Source organism: Antedon bifida, chromosome 6 (genome assembly GCF_963402885.1).
Source record: "Antedon bifida chromosome 6, ecAntBifi1.1, whole genome shotgun sequence".
Classification (NCBI taxonomy): Eukaryota; Metazoa; Echinodermata; class Crinoidea; order Comatulida; family Antedonidae; genus Antedon; species Antedon bifida.
The window spans coordinates 26,972,469-26,992,303 of NC_136231.1; the positions used below are offsets into that span (position 1 = coordinate 26,972,469).

At 33.0% G+C, this 19,835-nt stretch overlaps 1 protein-coding gene across 1 annotated transcript in view; it reads left to right on the forward strand.

Moving 5' to 3' along the window:
* LOC144844498 (spliceosome-associated protein CWC27 homolog) overlaps window positions 1-10,899 on the forward strand; it is a 49,218-nt gene extending 38,319 nt beyond the window's left edge. Inside the window, exon 12 of the transcript XR_013612434.1 lies at window positions 10,881-10,899. The gene's annotated coding sequence lies outside the window, so the exon portion shown is untranslated. The remainder of the gene's footprint in view (window positions 1-10,880) is intronic.
* Window positions 10,900-19,835: the final 8,936 nt, after the last annotated feature.

Consider the following 19,835-nt stretch of genomic DNA (forward strand, 5'->3'; position numbering starts at 1 on the left):
ACAATACACTTTTTTAGTAATTTTAAGTTTAGTTAATTATAGTAGACGTTTTCTGAACTTCTTTCCGTAGGCCCATGTTTTTTTTATTTGTCGAGTCGTCTAAAAATGTACACTAGTATTCCATTGGAGTAAATGTAATGAATTTATACTTTAATAATAGGTTACGTAATGTATTGAAGCTACCTAGTTACAATAATGCAAGCGTTTCCTCATTTTACAAATATTAGAGGAATTCCATTCATAGTTTTAAAAACAGAATTAATGATAGTTGTATCGTTTAATTAAAACCATAGTCTGCAAACTTCCACAATTCAACCTTCATCAGCGTTGGTGAAAGTTGTTGCGGGTTGTGATTGTGGAAGATGTTCTGGTAAATGTAATGGCTGATTTTGTTGTCTTTCTTTTGAATGTTATTGTTTTATGGATTTACTATCTGAAAAGAAGTGAATAGATTACGTTTCAATACTGTTGTAAGAGCAATTTAAACATAACCTTTATCATTTTAACATGCATTGAGATAATTTGGTTCTTTACAAAAATAGAACACAAATTAATGTTGAACATCATTAAGAGAAACAGAAATGATATTAATGCTTTACTTTAACACTATTAATACAAGTTAGAAGCTAAAACGAACTAGGAGTGTACGTGTGCCTTGTTGTAACTTCTTAACCTACTGTACTGTATATAAACAAGTAGAAGAACAACTTTCGATTTGGTCTTGGAAACAATCCCTTGAGTTCAATCAGCAAGGAAAGAGAAAATGCAAATTAAGATTTTACAATTACAACACCTGCTTGTGAACTGTTGAGGAAAGTTTGTAGATAGCGGCCAAACTCTGGCTGGCTTAGCTATTTCCAAGTAATTATCTATTAGAAAATTGTGAAATGCATGTTTTATCGTCTTTGTTTCACAAGATATTATATTCTATACGATTAAAAGGTCATTAATATAATATTGTGTCAGTTTTTGTCAACTATGTATTTTCAATAACCTTTATATTAAGATTATCATGTTAGATATCTTAGCATCAATTTGTAGTAGGCCTACCTTTCTATTATTTACTAAAATCAACCCAATTTAAGATACACAAACTCTAGAAAAGAGAAATTATTATAAATAATACCGCAGAATATTGACATAATATATGTGTTACACCGGGTAATTAAGAAAATTATATCTTAACATAGAATTAAAGGCATATTTTTATTTGAACACAATTAACCATCGGAAATATTAAAATAATCTTTTCAATTAATTTCGTCTGATAAACTGAAATTTTCAAGGTTAGGAAACTAACCAGGGTCCTACAATTCACCCTTATGATACCCATCTCAATGACGTAATCATAATTAGGGAATTTGAGAAGGAAAAAGTCTGACGTATGGGGAAGGTACAGATGATCAAGTTTGCACAAAATGATTACCTTCTGCGCAGGCAAGATACAGATGACCAAGTTTGCACAAAAGTTCAATTTGCGATAATGCGATCTCTAACAGGTTTTTGTCATTTTGTACGTACGTTATACCCATGATACTAAGGAAAAGTTTCTAAAAATAAAACATTGTGTTGGCAATGTTTGCAACGTATCTATTTTTAACTGTATAAATCTGGTAAGATCAAACATTCAGACAAATAGTTTATAAGATCTAAGATCTCTGACGTGAGCATTCGTGTTTTTATCCAGGTCAGTATAGTCTATAGCTTGAGATCATAATACCTGAAATCGAGGCTTGGCAGCAGTTTGCTGTAGGAAGGGTGTAAGGCTACTGTCTAAGCCAATGATTTTTAGGAAATTAAATTCTGCTGTCGGATTATTTGCAGTGATGACAATCGTGACGACATTCATAAAGTATCATTGTATTGTTTTTATATGAACTTATTACCGTGTCTGTGACGAGTTGGCTTGAATCTGCCCAACCGTTGCCAGAAGATGTCTTATCTTCATCAAAGTACACGTATACCTCGCGTTCATCTTGTGCTTTCCCAAGTTGTGACGTGCAATCCAATATATTCTCTGACGTTTTTGTCAAAAAGACGTAGGTCTGAATTATTTTTAACCACTTTCCAAAAACTGTTGAACTTTTTTCATTTCTAAGTCAGTTTGTTTCCAAATGTATACATTGGCAGGTAATAAAATTAGAACTTATTAGTAGTATACAAGTGTATATTATATATTCTCTGATGTTTAAAAACATTCTAAGTCAGTTTGTTCCCAAAAATACAATTGCTGATAGATTTAGAAATTGCTGAATGTAGAGGAGGACATCTTAGCTTTTTAGCCTTAATGATGCAAGTATTCCTATACACTATTCAAGAGTCGTAATCCAATGTACAGTACTCCTTTGTTTTCTAGTGTACCCCTTTTCTATATGTATTCGTCTTTTACCTATATTCTATCAGTACCTGATGATGACCTATGGTCGAAAGTACTCGTATAATAAATATTTTATTTTAAGGCAGAAACAAGAAATTCTTATACAGTACGTCTGTATGCAGTATAGTCCTAATTCGGTTTATTTTGTTGTGTGAAACTTCAACATCAGTTATTTTCCGATATGTTCCTAATTTAGGCTAAGTCTATTTCAACATTCTAATCTCTTATATAGTTATTTATAGTACTTCCATTCGTTGGTTAGTCCTATAAAAATAAAATCAATTTTTGTGATGGATTATTTTAGGCCCTAATTTGGAGATTTAAAGATTTCATATTGACCTAGAAGTATCGTAGTTGGTCAAATACAGATCATGTGGTGTGGCGTCAGGTATTGTAGTTGGTCAAATACAGATCATATGTTGTGGCGTCAGGTATTGTAGTTGGTCAAATACAGATCATATGGTGTGGCGTCAGGTATTGTAGTTGGTCAAATACAGATCAAATGAAGGTATTAAATTAAAAAATCAGGTATTATGTTAACATCTGTAATCACGTGGACAGGATGTATTCAACAAAATTGGTTTCATTTCCAGATTTAATAATTCTACTTAATCCAGTGAGTATTGCTTCAAAGGATGGAAGGATTGCGAATATGACGAAACAAGACTAGATGTCATAAGGAGAAAAATACAACATGACAACTGATTATGTCTACCTACCAATATGGGGCAACCATGACGTGCCCAACTAGACCGACTGACCACCAATGGTTGATGACTGCTTCTCTACTTTTCTTTATTAGGCCTAGAATGTGTAACGATAACTTGACAGCGTTTACACATTTGAGATATTCTATTATAATACTAATAACTTTTATTGTTCAAATTATAAACTATGCCGTGTTCTGATTTATTATGTAACAAAGAAACAAAGATATTGTCCTCTTTAGATTAGTGTTCACTAATATAACACCTCTAGAATGGCGTATTTACATAATATCACATCTTTATGACTATTAGTAATTACCGGTACTTGTGACGTAGACAAATGATAGGATACAAATTGGAACAAACTTCAGCTGCAATATAATGGCAATAATTAGAGGGTAGGCTGATACAACGGAAATGGAAAGCAATTGTTATACAAGAAGCGATAGGAAACATCCTTGATTGTTGCGGTCACACCCTCTGATGGGTCACACCCTCTGATGGGTCGCACACTACGATGGGGTTGCTCTGATGCTCAACCTTCTGGTCACACCATCTTATGCTCGCACCATATGATATACGATAGGGCTGTTTTGATGCTCAACCTTCTGGTGATAGCAAGTTTTATTATAAACATGTTATGTAATCCATTTTATTACTGTGTGTTCGTTAGGAAGGTCAATAATCATCAATATTTTGTATTTATATCACAGATCTTATTTTGTCATAACATAATAATAGTTAGTCTTATAGCCTATAGTGCCTAATACGATGTTTCTAAGCGTTTTACACACAGCGTTTTACACACAACAATTTACAGGAGCTCGAGTTAAAAAGGCATCTGTCTATCCTATCCTACCAAAATATGAAGAAAAAGATGTTGCTTTTTTGAACAAATATTGATTGATGTTGCCTCTTTCTTTAATAACTTGTGGCAGATCATTCCAATGACAAGAAGATAAAAGATAAATGGTCTGTCATAGGACGAATCGACGCAGCAGCGGTGGTCCGTGACAGATATAGCACGAATGTTTACCCACGGAAGCAGTGGACAAGTGAAGGTTGTGGAACAAAGAGTCTTGTAAAACAGGATTTAAGCTTGGTTTGACTTAAAACATCCATAATAATATTATTTTACATAATACTAATAAGTTCAATATGATATTAAAATAAACTCCTGAAACAGTAAGAGGCAAGCGATTGTGATTCTATATTATTTCAAGTATTTGTTTCACATTTTAAGAATATATTTTTTTTGTAACCAATAAATTCAGCCTCGGGAAAAATGGTTGTTTTTTTTTAGAAACCTGGATAAATAATCATAATATAAATAAATCAAATTCAAAATGAAGATTAACAAAATAAAGTTGTGCTAAAATATAGTATAGGAAAAATAAAATTACCTTGCCCTATCTTTTTCGATGTTTGTTTTATATTATCCCGTTATTTGAATTATTCAATACGTTTGGCGAAGTAACACCTTCCAGTCCTCATGTAGCCATATAGCTTGGTTCCAACTAGCACGAGAAGATATGACGTAAGCGCAACGCAAGCGAGTTGGTCAATGGCAAGCGACAGTTCAGATGATCCATCGCGCCGTGATTGGTCAAATACATAGCGAGTATTTGCGTTGCGTTTGGGGCGCTGGGAACCAAAGCAAAGAAAGTTCTGACGTTGACACGTATTTCTAGGCCTATAGTATAATGATTTAAACAAAAACATATGTTAATAAATTTTGGTTTTTGCTAAGAATAAAAACGTGGCCCTAATGAGAAAAAAAAGATTGTGTTGGAAGTACTAGATTATGTGGATTGATTGTCAGCTCCTTCGGGCAGAATCTAATCCAATTACAACCAAGATCTTTTTCAGTGTATCAGTTTGATCAAAACTCATCCAAATTATTTGCTGAAAACATACTGGAAGGGTAGCACATTTGAAAGACAACAGGTGTCAATTAACTACTGGTATGACATGATACAGATTAACATTACTGTTTGATAAGTTTATATTATTAGTATAACGGTTTGATATGATTACTATATTGAATAAAAGAAACAATATTTGATGCTATGAAATATTTCTGGTTCACACTAAACTAAATGTAGACGCGTTTGAACCGAGCAACAAACAAAACATGTATGAAATGAATAGCACCAACTAAATGTTGACGCATTTGAACCGAGAAACAGACAAAACATGTATGAAATGAATAGCTTTAACTAAATGTTGACGCGTTTGCACGGAGCAAGCTTCAACTACATGTATGAAACGTACGTAGCTCCAATGTGAATAATTAAAACAGTTCCAGTTATGTGTTCCCCAACTTCTTACGTACGTCGTTGCGTTGCGTCGGAACCAAACTGATTGATTTTTCGTTATTCCACATAATGACCCCAATGACAGATCTTACAGGTATAAAGTTCAAAACTTTAAGCTACCTCATAATAATTGTTGTAATGATTATTTGTTTTAACGTGGTACACAAACAATTTAACTGTTGTGGTAGTGCGGTGAGGGAAGGTGGGTTGATGTTTGCGGAAAAGCTCATGTTTTGCTTCTTGGAATTGTCAAGCTCCCCAAATACCGTTTCCTCTCTTCTTAGCCTGCTTTAAACCCTAGCAGCAGTATTTAAAGAAGAAAAAAAAACAACAAAAAAACAAATGCCATCTTTATCAGAATTCCACTTTTTCATCGAATAAATTTAATGAGTTAATATTTTTCTCTTAACTTGTTTAATTATAAAATGAAGAATGTAGTTCATCGTACTATATATTAATTCATATTTTAATCAAGTGAATGCGATTGAAAATCGTCCGACACGTTTCCAAGGTGACCGCGTATCGTTGTCTTTGATGTTATTTACCATTACGCTTCGAGTAACACCCGCAGAAAACCTGTAACCGGATTCTTCGTATTAATATGTTATATTTGACAAAGAAATATTGGAAATAGTTATCCTTTCTTACCTCATCAGTTGTCTACTTCGTGCGAGCTTTTGATTTTTGAGAGGTCAAACGAAAGAACATGGGTCATTGCAACCGCAAGAAAGTACATTAATAAGATCTTAATACAAGTGATTTTGCCGCCATTAGTTTTTTATCATTCATGACTGTGTCTATATGCCAAGTTTGATCAAACTCATGAAATCAATTAATGTATTAATAATGAATGATTAAATTAAAACTACGAAACAACTAAAGTTTACAACTTTAAGAAAAGACATTTTAAAATACAATCGCTTTAAAATCGATTTTTGTAATAAATAGGATTACGATGGGCAGAAATGAATTGTAATATAGCCAGTGTAATGTTGATTAATTATTAAATGATTAATACATCAAATATAGGAATACTATAAATATGCTAATATTATCCATCAAAGGATCCATGTTTATTGGTTTAAAAAATATGCATGTGCATCTACCTGAAGATATCCGTGGCATTTTTCAATATCTAATATTATGTAAAAGCTTGTTCTATACTCCTTAATGATTTGAGAGATAAAAATAAATATAACGTACTTCATATTGAAACATTTTAGGCCTATAATAGACTATTTTTACCCATTAAAGAGAGTGACACGCCCCTCCCCCCCCCCCCCACCCCGTTATGCAAAAGAAAAAAAAGTCGGTAAAATATTACAAAATTGAATAGTAACAATATAAAATTCATCATTAATTTAGTACAAAATTAGATTTTGTTTCGATACTTCCATTATTTGTATGTGTTGTCAGGCCATTAAACTATCGTGCATTTACCTTGCTATATTACCTTGTTATAATGGAAAACAAATATTAGGCCTATGTCAAAAGGGAATACCTTGCATTGTTCGTATTCGTGTTATAATATACTTTCACTTAGAAAATATATCAGTTTGAAATAAATGTCCAGAGGCCGTATATTGATAAGGCTAGTAAACCGTACCTCGATGTATTAATGCTAAATCAAGAAACTATCCAAGTTTGTATATAGTCTCTTTAGTAAAATATGTTGTACCCAGTATTAGGTCTACAAAGACATTTAGAGTAACAAAGCCATAGAGTAGGAAATTAAATAATGAAATCTTCAGAAGAAAATTATACGGGGGTGAAATTTCGGTCGCAGAAACTTTTTTTTAAACTGATTTACTGACATCCGTTTTATTGTGGCTGTGAGGTACACTCGTAATAATGTACATTGTATGACATAATTTCAAAGTTGTCTTGAATGAGATAATAATTACTTTCGTAATTAATATATTGATGATTATGCGAATGTTAATGATATGGTGGCCTGTCCTTGACGCGACCGAAATTGTCTGAATTTGAAAGTCGACAGCTGAGTTTCCACGTGCGAATTACAGACGAACGTTCCCAGATACAAATAAATTATACAATTATTGTTGCGCCAGACAAATAGCTTACAAAATAGGTAGACAATGACTGCATGTTTTAAGAAACTATGGCCTATTGTAAATTACGAAATTGGTGTTTTCAATACAGTGGAGTTGTCTTCCAATCTCAAGGTCAATGGTTCAATCCTGACCTAATGTCCAGGTTGTAACTCATGAACGTGTCCACTCCCTAGCCTCACATAAAACGTTGTTTAAACATGATACAGTTTATCCATTTTGTAATTGGTGAGTTACTTGCTGTTGGACATCTTGAATAAAAAAAAAGATAATGTTCTCTGATTTAGGAAATAACTATGTCATTATTATTGTAAGCCTGCCCTCTTGTCAATTAATCTACTGTGGTTACTGCAGAAATAGTGTATGCATTTAGAAAAATAAAATTAAGAATTGATAAATAATAAATACATTTATAATAAATACATTTATACATTATAATTAAAGTTTGCTATTGCATAAATAGGTTAGTTATAGAACTGCAGTAAAATGATTTTGACAGGGTCCCTTATAGTGAAAACCGATTTGTTCAATTTTGATACAGTGCTTGATGTAAACATTATTTTATGTATAATAACTATTGTGAGGCATTTGATAAACAGGCAAACTGCCTTAAAATGTCTTGACATTTGCCTGTTTTTCAAATGCCTCACAATAGTTATTTTAAGTCGAAAGTTCGGTGGAATCATACATTTTTTATAAATAAATGTTGTTTGTTGGTGTTTATGGGTTGAAATCACTAATGAATTCATAGAATACGCATGCATACCATTAGGCCTATATCATCTAACAGCAGGAAACAAACATCAATCATGTATTTTCCTATTTGTATTTGTTATTGACGTTATTTTAATTATATTTTCACAGTTTTGAGGAAATACGATACGCCGTTATTTAACTTAGATTACTGTCCGTCTGGCATATTTCAAGATCACTCAGTATATAATTAGTTTACCTGTAATTAATCACCTGTTTGGACCGCCTTCCTGTGTTTTACCCAATGCTATCTTTAATTTTACCCATCTATCTATCATAATGAACAGTGCTGGTTCATTCGTACGCTGGATCCTCATCAACCTAATTATCTAGTCTGTGCATACTGCAATACTTAATTAATAAGAGGGTGGTACCCAATCATTAGATAAACTTTATAATTAGATATACAAATGTCTATTTTTGTCATGTCATGCCCTAAAAAATCTACAGAAACTCAACTTTTACTTATTATTTGTTAACATAGCATAGTTTTCTTTAATTTCATAACAGTTTTTCGTAACAGTTGATACAACTTCTCTACAATCCTTGATATTCGCTTAAAATAAGGAACCCGAGCGAGATGCAAATAGGGGTTTACATGACTTTAGAGAGAGGGACTAAATCATTAAGCAAAAACAGATCAGGTCTTGTAGTTTTTCGTGTTTCATGAAAGATAGTTAGTGGCGGATCCAGATTTTAAAACCTGAAATAATTAACATACTTATCTTGTGCATCTTATCTTTTGGTCCGCCTATAGAAGTCAATAGTAACAAATCAATCAATTCGACTGTTTTCAGTTTGACAGCATTATTGCTGGATCTAACGCTCTGTTTACACTATCAAACAAGTGTGAATTGCCCAAATATGATATTGATATGCCCAAACATGGTAGTGATATGACATCATCATGTCCCTATATGGGCACATCACATTTATTTGTCACATAAAGTGGTTAGACAGAGTAGACAGAGTTTTGAAAAATATTATATTTGTTTTTTCACCTAAATTCGATACAAAACATAGAGTTATGTAAGTAAAGGTTTAGTTTACTTTTTTCCTATCTACAATGGGGTTATGTATACTTATTTAATTATGCTAAGAAGCATGTTGTATGCCAAGTAACCTCAAATTAAATATAATTCAAACATCGGTTCACTGGGGGGTTTTGCAATTCGAATTGAGAAACATCGACTTTTGGCTAAAGGTCTTCCTTAATGACAATTGTTAACTAGGTTTGACGTTCCACATGTCAATCGTTCTCAAACCTGTCACTTTTAGCTTGATTTCTTTCGTTCTTTTTAACTTATTTTTTTAAATCGTAATATGCAAAGAAATTGGAGCAAAGTTTCCAAATATTCTTAAATAATCAACAACAAAACAACTTATAAAGGCCTATTTTAGTAATGTAATTGACAATAATGTGTTGATGTATAGGCATGTTATTTGTTATCATTTGTTATTCAATTTTACCATCCTTGCTGATTTGCTACTGCTCTTGCCTTTTTTGAATGTTTTTTTTGCCTGTTTTTTAAAACACTTTTTATAACATTTTTACATTGTTAATGCCGTCTTGATTCTTAAGCCTATACATTTTATGCGATATTTTGACATGTTTTTACACGCAATTTGGCCACGAGATTTAAAGTTGGTTAGTATTTTTGGAAATAAAGAGAATACATATTCTATGTATTAAATATAGGCCTATCATTATTCAATTATCCCAGTAAATTAGCTGAAAATGTATTGCTTTGGTTCACGTAATCCCTCTACGATGTTTTCTATGCGAATTTGTCCATGCGCACCAACCAGTAACGTGAATTTTGTTTTCTTAGATAATTTTTTTAGTACAAACAAATATTTTCCAATTATTAAAATATCATTGGTTACATTTTTTGTTAAAATAGTAGCCATATTGATTAGTTTCTGACTAGACACACGACGCAATCTACATTCCCGTTGATACATTGCGTCATTTTGTATGTCTGACTCGCCAATCGGATGTTATTTCACGTATTATTATTATACAGTGATTACAATAATTACCGATAGATTTAATATTTCATGTTTATATCCATCAACGTTACTATGGCCAGCTGTCTCTCACTCAATTCAATATATATTTTTTTCTGTTTATTAGATTTGTGGAAATATGCCCGCGTTTACATCTGTCATCCGCTATTAGTATTTTATGAATGTTTTGAATTGAATTCATTCCTTTTCATCCGGCATTCTTTTTTATTGCTGTGTTCTTCTGCGTCGGCTTATCGTTACCGTACACCTCGTTATTACATACACATCCTTCATGGCATGGCTATCTTGTTTTGGCATGAAAGCACACGTAGCTAAGCACACGGTATCAAACTGCAACATACATTAGGCCTTAATCAGTATGATAATTCGTTATTCTTCGCCCTTTTAAACCGATTCATTATCTCCTAATAGAAACAGTTCGTTGCAGTCAAATGCCATTCGTATTACCCACCCGTAATTCCAACATTGTCAAAGGTATTCAATTTCCATTTATTACTTAACTTATCCCTTCGTTCCTGCTATTAATCGAGGAAAACGCATAATGTTAAACAACTGATTATTTAATGTTATGCTTTTTAAATAATATTTGATAACTGAGCAATCGCAATTTATTTATATATAGGCATAAAGAAGTGTTCAAGATTCCTCGACAATCACAGATTCTTCCAAATGATGTCATTAATATGAATGAACAGTTAACAAAAAAGTATATTCATAAATGGGCCTAAAATAACACTTGAGGCAGAGGTACGTCTGATACTGTTAGCTATTGTTCACCAGTAAAAGTAGGTATATTGAACCGTGTTGGAAAGTTGTTTAATATTCATGAACATCAGAGATATGAATAATTATGTGCAGACTGTAATTTCCCGCCAATAAATTATTGGCGGGAAATCGACAGTTTGTGTGTAGGGCCTACCCTTTATTGCTTTAATTTTTTTAATTGGAATTAATAACTTGATATTAACATTGATTACATAAAATAAAAATAAGGAAATTAAAAAATTAATATCTGTTATTACGGTTAAGAACTGCTGAGAATTGATATTTTTAGTTTAACAAAAAAAAACCCCAATTATGAAAAATGAATTAAAGTAAACTTGTTTGACCAGATTAAGAAAGACACTGTTAAAAAAATATATAAAATACAATATGAAATGCTGAGTTAGTTATAACTATTCCTCCATGGATTAGAGTTAGTTCCATACTTACTTCTCTTGACACAACATTTCAATAAAAAGGTATTTTAAAGTTTATTAAAGCATAAATTCAAATGGTAATGAAGACGGTAAAACTACTTTATTCAAACTACTTTCTTCTTTTTTTTCTTCTTTAATGTTATCATAAAACACTTCTTGTATGACTGTAAAGTTTGTTTTTTAATTTTTGGTAAATTGCATTCAATTAAGAGAATTAAAATTAACGCAATTAAACAATTTCACTCAGTTTATCTGACTACATATACCTTCATTTGGATGGATAAATGAATTGATAAATTTAAAAACAAGCGTTTATATTTACTATTTGAAAACAGTCACTTTTACTCGGTATAGGCCTAATCGTTAATTCGTTTTGTTACAAAATAAATCTAAGCTTTTAAAGTTTTAGCAGCGGATTGATATTGCGAAACGATTTACATTTATTCAACGGATTAACATGCCTTATCACGCTCCTTACCTTCTTACATTTTTTGTATATTATTGTGATATGATAATAAGAAGTTGAAAACTTAATATTAAAACATGAATTCTTATCAATAGCAAACACATGCACATGTTGATTCGTATAAGATGGTCACCTGCCCTGCTGCTGTACTATTAGCTACGTGTTTACCAATCACTGTCTAATGATAATGACGTGTTATTAAGAGCACGATGTGTTTTGCCTATTCATGCAAAATACACGATTTCCACCAAGAGCCTCAAAAGAGTTTTTAATTACTCGAGGGTAATACATTTTTTTTAGCAATATCATGCAAAACCCTTATAGTTAATGGCTTTTACACTGCTTGTTTTCCTTAAAATCACACATTTATAACTTAGATATCCTTTCTTTTCTATTCCTGATAACCTTTATGACAGGTTGACCGGGAATTTTTTAATAACTTAAATTTCAAAGTTATTCTTACAACGAAATTAATTTTTTAAAGCCATATCAAAATATTCTTAACACAACTATGCTATGCTACTCTATTTCTATGTTTTGTTTGTTCATGTCTGTTGCCGAAATGATTAAAAATTCACACTACAACACTAGGCCTCCGAATTATAACTGCCGAGAATCAACAACTATTGCAGTACTAAACAAAAATTACATTTATGCGTAACATTGTTATGTGATTTTGTATTTAAATTGTTATTCTTCTTTTCTTAGATGTCAATCTATTTGTTAAAAACAAATTCCAAATGCTTTATTTATGTTGTATTCTCAAAATGACAAAGATAGAAAAGAGTACTAAGCATGTGCTAAAATTGAGCAACAGTACCAACCAAATAAACAACATTAAGCAATCGAAATACTAATAAAAAGAAATATGTCATAGATTGCTGAATTATGTGTATGGTATTATAAAATAGTAACATAAACGTAATGTGTTGTTACCAACAAGTTGCTACTCTCTCCATAGACGGCTTAACTTCATTTGCATATAAGCAACTGTTCTAACTTATTTGTTTCATCTAATTTTGGTGAACTTTTGGTAACTGTTTTCTTCCCCAGGGCGGCCGTTAACGTACATTTTAGGCTAATTTAATTTTCTTTCAGGTGGATTAGTGATCTGGCTTCGTTTTCTATGCTCACAATTCATTACCAACTCATTATTGTTTCGGTCCCAATTAGCGGGGTTCAACTCCCGAGATAAACAGTAAATTTGAATTATTTGTCACTTTCAAATTGACATTTAATTTATGTTTAAAATAATGATAGTATTTACTATATTTGATAATACAGACAAATGTAGATTGTACAATCGGGAGGCATCAAACAAATATTAGTATATTATAAATCAAAGAGCTGCATAGGCAGGGTAGAAAAAAATCAGTCATAATTAGTATAAAATATAGATAAGATTAAGATTTTTTTTTTGTGCCAAAAATAAACTTGAAACACGTTACAGTAAGTGTGAAGTAAGGATTTTATGCCCAACCAAATTCTTATGAAAACATACAGTAATTTGTTATTTTTATTGGCTTTTTGGTTCATAATTATTTTCCAAATCTTACGGGGTAGATTTTTAAAATCAATTGACGCTGATGTTTGTGGCGTTCCATTGTCTCGGCGAATGTGTCTAAAATGAAATTTGTGCAATTTATATTAATCAAATCTTTTATGATCATCACACGATTTATAAAAAATAGTTTTTATGATTAAAGAATTGTCAATAGTAGTGGGATATTCGTACCATAATTTTAATTAATATTTACAATAAATTAAAATGTGTCTATTTTTCCCTTTTATTTTATCAAATGTGTTGAGGTTTTGCCTATCCCGGTCTCAATATTATATATACGCTAATTCTTTACATATTTAAAAACCTGTTACTAGACAGACCTGTACGAGTGTTAATCTTTGATCTCATGATTTCTGCTTTTAATGATGTGATACCATTTTAACTCCTCCTATTTCTGTGTATTTCTTGTCATTTTTCTTGTATATTGCTATTGAAATTGACCAAATAAAATGAATTATTGAATTCCTAAACTCTCAGTACTATTGTCTCTTGAAGTTGTAGAATGTGGTAGAAACGAACCGTCAACTTACTCCAGAAATTATATTAATAAAAATGTTGTTAAAGATCTCCCAGCTTTCTGGATTCTCAAAGGAGCACTTAATCTTGATTTGAACATGGGTCAATTTCACGATTGTAAACCGAAGGTCATTAATTTGTTATTTTGTCGTGCGACATTCATTAGTGGCTCGAGTGGAACGTGCTCAGTCTTTCGAATATCTCGATGACAAAAAATGATTTACGAGGTAGCTTACAACACGTGCTAGTAACTTAACACAATAGTTTGTCCACCTAGGCCTATATCACAATCTGAAAATAGAATTTCTTCGTAGGCTCACATCAATGTGGTTCTGAATTTAACTTTGCGCTGTGCGGCTGTGACGTCATAAAACAAAGGTTGCTGCACAACATCACAGAGGTCTAATAAAAGTTACAAAATGTACTGTGTACAAGTTTTAGAAAAACCTTCCACACCAAAGTTGCAGAAAGAAAGAATAATGATAAAAAAAAAAGATCCTGACAATCACAATGTTAATTGAAAATAACTGATTAAAGAAAGTGTCAGTATTGGAGTTTTTAAAGAAATTATATTTCTTTAAAAGGCCTCGATTCTCTCTCCTTTTGTTCGGCGTGGTGAGTGCAATGACCAGTACATCCTGATGTATTTGATTCTATGAATTGAACAATCATTTTTAGACGGGTCGCCGCCAGGTGGGTGTGTTCGACTTTAGGATTTAGAACGATCGATGTTTGTATCTCTAATTTCTTCAAAAAGATTAGTTTGATGGATAATGTTAATTACATGGTCTTGACTCAGTTGTACGCTGATATGGCTTAGTTGGCGGTAAAACTTTCGATGCCAAGTTAGCCTACATTTTTGCATTTAGAGATACACTAATATGTAAAAATGCAGGTGTCGTTTTTAAGTTGTTGTAGCCATAGGTGTATGGTTACCGAGTAACATCAATACAGAGTATAATGTTAATACCATCTCTATATTAGTATTGCATTGGGCATAAATATTATATTTAATATATATCTGTGCGAACGGCTAAGGCCATTTTCTGAACAATTCAAGGCTGGGAAGAAAGTGTTGCTTTGATCAGTAACGCGAACACGGATCTTGTGGTGTTTGATTCACAGGTCGTTGATATTAACAAAATGGTAGATGTCCGATTTGTTGTCTGTTGTTGTCATTACCACCAGGATATGAAGGAATTAAAATATTGAATATAAGGTACGGCAGTACCAATGTCAGCCTTAACATTTGAACTTTAATCCAGTTTCAACGCGTCGATTTGGTGTGATTGAGCGCGAACATTTTGAAATGTTTAAAAACATTCAATGCAATGACATGCGGCCAATTGCAATCTAACTAGAACTAAAATGAACAATCGCTGATTGTTATCGCATACGGTACCACTCGGGGCCCCTTAACATTAAGGGTAGGCCTATCTGATCCGTTAGGCATATGCGTTATCAACGATCCCCGATTATTATCTCTCGACCCCTATATGGTATGTCCAGGGAGGTGGTTAACGTGAAGAGTAGTCCTGTCTGATCCCTGGACCGGTAAGCCTAGAATGGTAGCAGTATTTAAATCTACAATTACCACAATTCCAGGGTCCTTGGCAACCAAGGACAACAGTGGTCTGTGTTCTCTATCAATTATTATTTGTTTCCTTCCTGTTTGATTAGGAATAGCTTTAAAACGATTCAAGTAAATCATCTTCTACATCAACATATAATCATATCAATTTAAGCGAAGAAAGAATAAGGTCACTTTGGTGATATTATGAATTGGATAAAGCATACGAAACCAGATTTCTTCTCTTATCCCCCTAAAAACATTTGTATCCTTATAGGCCTTACTTAACTTAAACGTGTCATGACATAGGACAAGCCGAACCCACCCCGTAACAAACCGTAGGCAAGGCACTTTTCCATGGGCCTCGTCCCCAATAACATGCTTACAGTGTATCCCCCTCTCGCTATGATGCATTCGCGCTTGTACTCGATTGTCAGTAGACCTACCTATCTTCCACTTTAGTGGGTCTTTTCTTTAAGCATCACATCATAGCAATTATATTTTTAAGTTAGAAGAAAAACACTCTATACGTGTTTACCTTACATTTACACAACCAGCACCTTAACTGCAATTAGTAATTTTTCCATTTGTATTTGAAAACCAAACACTTTTCCTTCTCTTATAGGCCTTATAGTTTGTAATATATTTCCGATATCGTCAATTACCGGTACTCAATTTGCGTTTATGCTACGAAAACAAATTTACCGAAAACAAAGCAATTTAAAATTAGCAGGCAGCACAGCTTGTTTTATTTAATCATTAGTTGTAAAAGATGGACACAATTCCTATAACAACGATATTTACGAATACGTTACCGGATATAGTAATAAAGAGAACTGTTAAATTGGACATAATTGATAAAATAAGTCGCTGAGAATTTGGGAGTTCGGCGGGGTTTGACATCCTGTTTGTCAAGTGAATCTTACGTCACTGTATTTTGATTTACATTCTGTGGATATTATTAGACAAAAACGTAAACATCCTAAAATACAAATACAATAAATCATACACTTTTGTGTGGAGCACAACAAGAGATTAGAATTTCAATCTTCCATGACATCTTCCCGTTAGGACGCAACGAAAAGTAAGTCTTGGTTCTCACTAGGACGCAGCGAAAGAACGTAAGCGATTTGTCCAATCACAAGCGATGGATTATTTGAATTGTGGCTTTGTCATTGATCAACTCGCTTGCGTTGCATTTCTGGGAACCACGCTAAAGCTTTGTTTCCACTAGGACACAACTCAAGGACGTAAACGCAACGCAAGCGTGTAGACCAATAACAAGCGACAGTTCGAATAATCCATTGCTTGTGATTGGTCAACTCACTTACGTTGCGTGTACGTCCTTGCGTTGCGTCCTAGTGGGATCCAAGCTTTAGGGCACTAGGCAAAACGCAATCACAAGCGTTCGGATGGTCCACGAGTCGTGATTGAGCAAAATACTTACGGTGCGCTTACGAGGCTTGCGTTGATTAAAACAATAATCCAAAACCCGACCCTACACATAACAACCAATGTGTAGGTTATTATTAAATTCTTTGGCGACAATTCCGCCAAACAAAGGTTTGTAACATTGTATCAACTTGTTTTGAGTAATTAAATCATTTACTGTCATCATCGTAATTGTTTGTTATGTAACAGGAAATATTAATATGAACAATGAATGGGAAACGTAACAGGGTTAACGTTGACTACTGGCCTACGAACAGCTGTTTTAAAGTTTTAAAATAACTCGGAATTTATTGAAATAAAAATTTTGGTGGAATGAGGCAATTTTGTTGTATTTTAATTTAGTAGGACTAAATTCATTTTTTTTGCATTAAAAAACATTCATTTTGCATCATTTTTGTATTTTTTTTATAAATGTAATGTTTATATACTTTGAACCGCTGGCCTACAGTACCGAGATATGTATTATTAAGTAGCCTAAGTGCCTTAGACCAGACTTCGGGGAAGATGACAAATAGCGGGAAATAAAATAAGACATGCATGCAACATGTAAACGAAAATGTTTTAATATTAGTGACGAGTAAGTAACAAGAAAAATGAGATTGTTTTATATTGGCCAACAATATGCATCTCAATCATCGAATTCTTATAAGTAGAATTACAAGATGTTACTACGCATACAGGAATTCTAAATATTGGAAAGGATGACCCAGAAAAACGTGTTTAATCGGTGGGTGGATAGCCTTTCTGTCTAGCTTCAATATGGTTAGGCTTAGCCTAAAAACCACCTGTTGATTTCTATCCGTTATTACTACAAATGTTTTAATATAAAAAGAAATCATCACTCAACTTTACTATGTGAAAGTTAACACAAGTAATATTACATCAACTGTGTATATGTGTCCTTAATGCATTACAGAGTCTACGCCTACGCGACGACCGCTATTTTGGCGCGAGTTACATACCGTATGGTAATATGTGACGTAATGCGCCAGTCGGGGAAAACACGTGGACTCAAAACTAATTAAAAGTTTCACTTCAAAGTTTAATTTTCTCACGATTCGATGGTAATTTGGCTGATACTGGAACTTCCTTAATGAAGGCTTTACCTGTTAGCCTGCACATGAAAACCAAACAAAAAAAAACGTTAATTATAGGCTAAACCCATCCGAGAGTTTTGCATTTAATATTTCTAGCTATAGGCATAAATCAAAGAGGATTATTATACAAAAATCTATTCTTGTCAATAGTATAAATTATCCATATCGATATATTTACTATGAAATTTAGACACAACGTTGACCTATAATATCGAAATTATCGAGATTAGGCCTATGCTATTAATTTAATATTATTACAGGGAAGCCTGTTTTTTTCAATTTCGTTCGTTGGATTAAATGCTGATCATATACATACCAGTTTTAGGGCATGCAGATATATTCCACACTCGACGATACGATATCTAAAACAGATTTGCAATCGGATAACAAGGGAGAGAAGGGGAAAGAAATAAACAAAACTATGAGATGATTTCAAACGGCAGAAGCATAATCTTACTTTTCCGAGGGCGTATATATCTGCTAATCTTGCATCATTTTCCTAGACTTAATTGACCTATACCTAGGCATAGGCCTTCAGCAATATGTTGAACGAGCTTGCAGGGCAGTGGGTCAACCGAGTTAGCACAATCAGACACCAGCAATAGTTCTATATTTAGGCCTATCGTTTTTGTATAAAATATAATAATGATTTTTAATGACCAGAGTTTGGTCAGTGTGGGTTGCCAGTTGAAGGATTGGTTGGTCAGTGAATGGGTAGGTTGACTTCCTCATGAGTGAGAAAGACAGTGAAATATTGACTCTTTAATGATTATGTAATAATGTCCGTAACCAATATCGTATTTATAGTTTTAGTCCGAGACCAGTATTGATCGGTATTCGCGACCAAATGTGACAAGACTTTAAAGCACAACCTGCGCATTGAAACTGTTTGAAGATTTTACTTTTGTGATTTTGTTTACTTCTGTATTATATTATGTTGAATCAAATATTATTAGTGTAGGCGGGGGAGCTAAGCGGCGTTATTCAAAGGGACATGAGAACGGCGTTTATACAAATAAATTGGGCGTTTTCGAAGTTCCGGTACCAGTAGGCCTATAAAATATTGCAAGCCGAATAACAAACAAGTAATAATTTAAAAAATATACCGCATTAGAAACCATTGTGTTAGGAGTGAATGATGAATCATGTCGCGCGATTTAGTTTTGAAACAGTGTTTTTTTTACGTACAGGACGAACTTACAGCATATTTCTAAATTTGTTTTTATTATTGTACATTATTACCATTTTTTCTTTATATTTGTAAACAATATCAAGTGTATTCTGAACAACCACTGTGGATTTAATTTAAAGTCAGGTGTTGGTTTTGGAGATGGTTTTGACATTAATGCATCACAATGCTGAGACAAAACATTATTTACAAGATGTCAAAAACTAATTTGCTCGTTGTTATTAAGTTCGTATTATCATTAGACTCGGCAGAGAGAGTGTCATTCTACACACCGTATTTTCCCCTAGAACCGTCGAGTGATGAGATTAGTTCAATTTGTTTGATTAAATACATTTATGGCTCTTTGTTTTAGTAATCTTCCCTTAGCACACGGGGTTAATGATGAAGATATCAGGTGCTCCGCTTTCACAAAGGGCCCATCCGAGAGTCCATTGTTACTATAACATTCCCTTATTAAGAGATCCAGCAATAATAATATGTCATTCTGACGGTTTGTTTATATGTTTTCTGCCAGCATTCCGGTA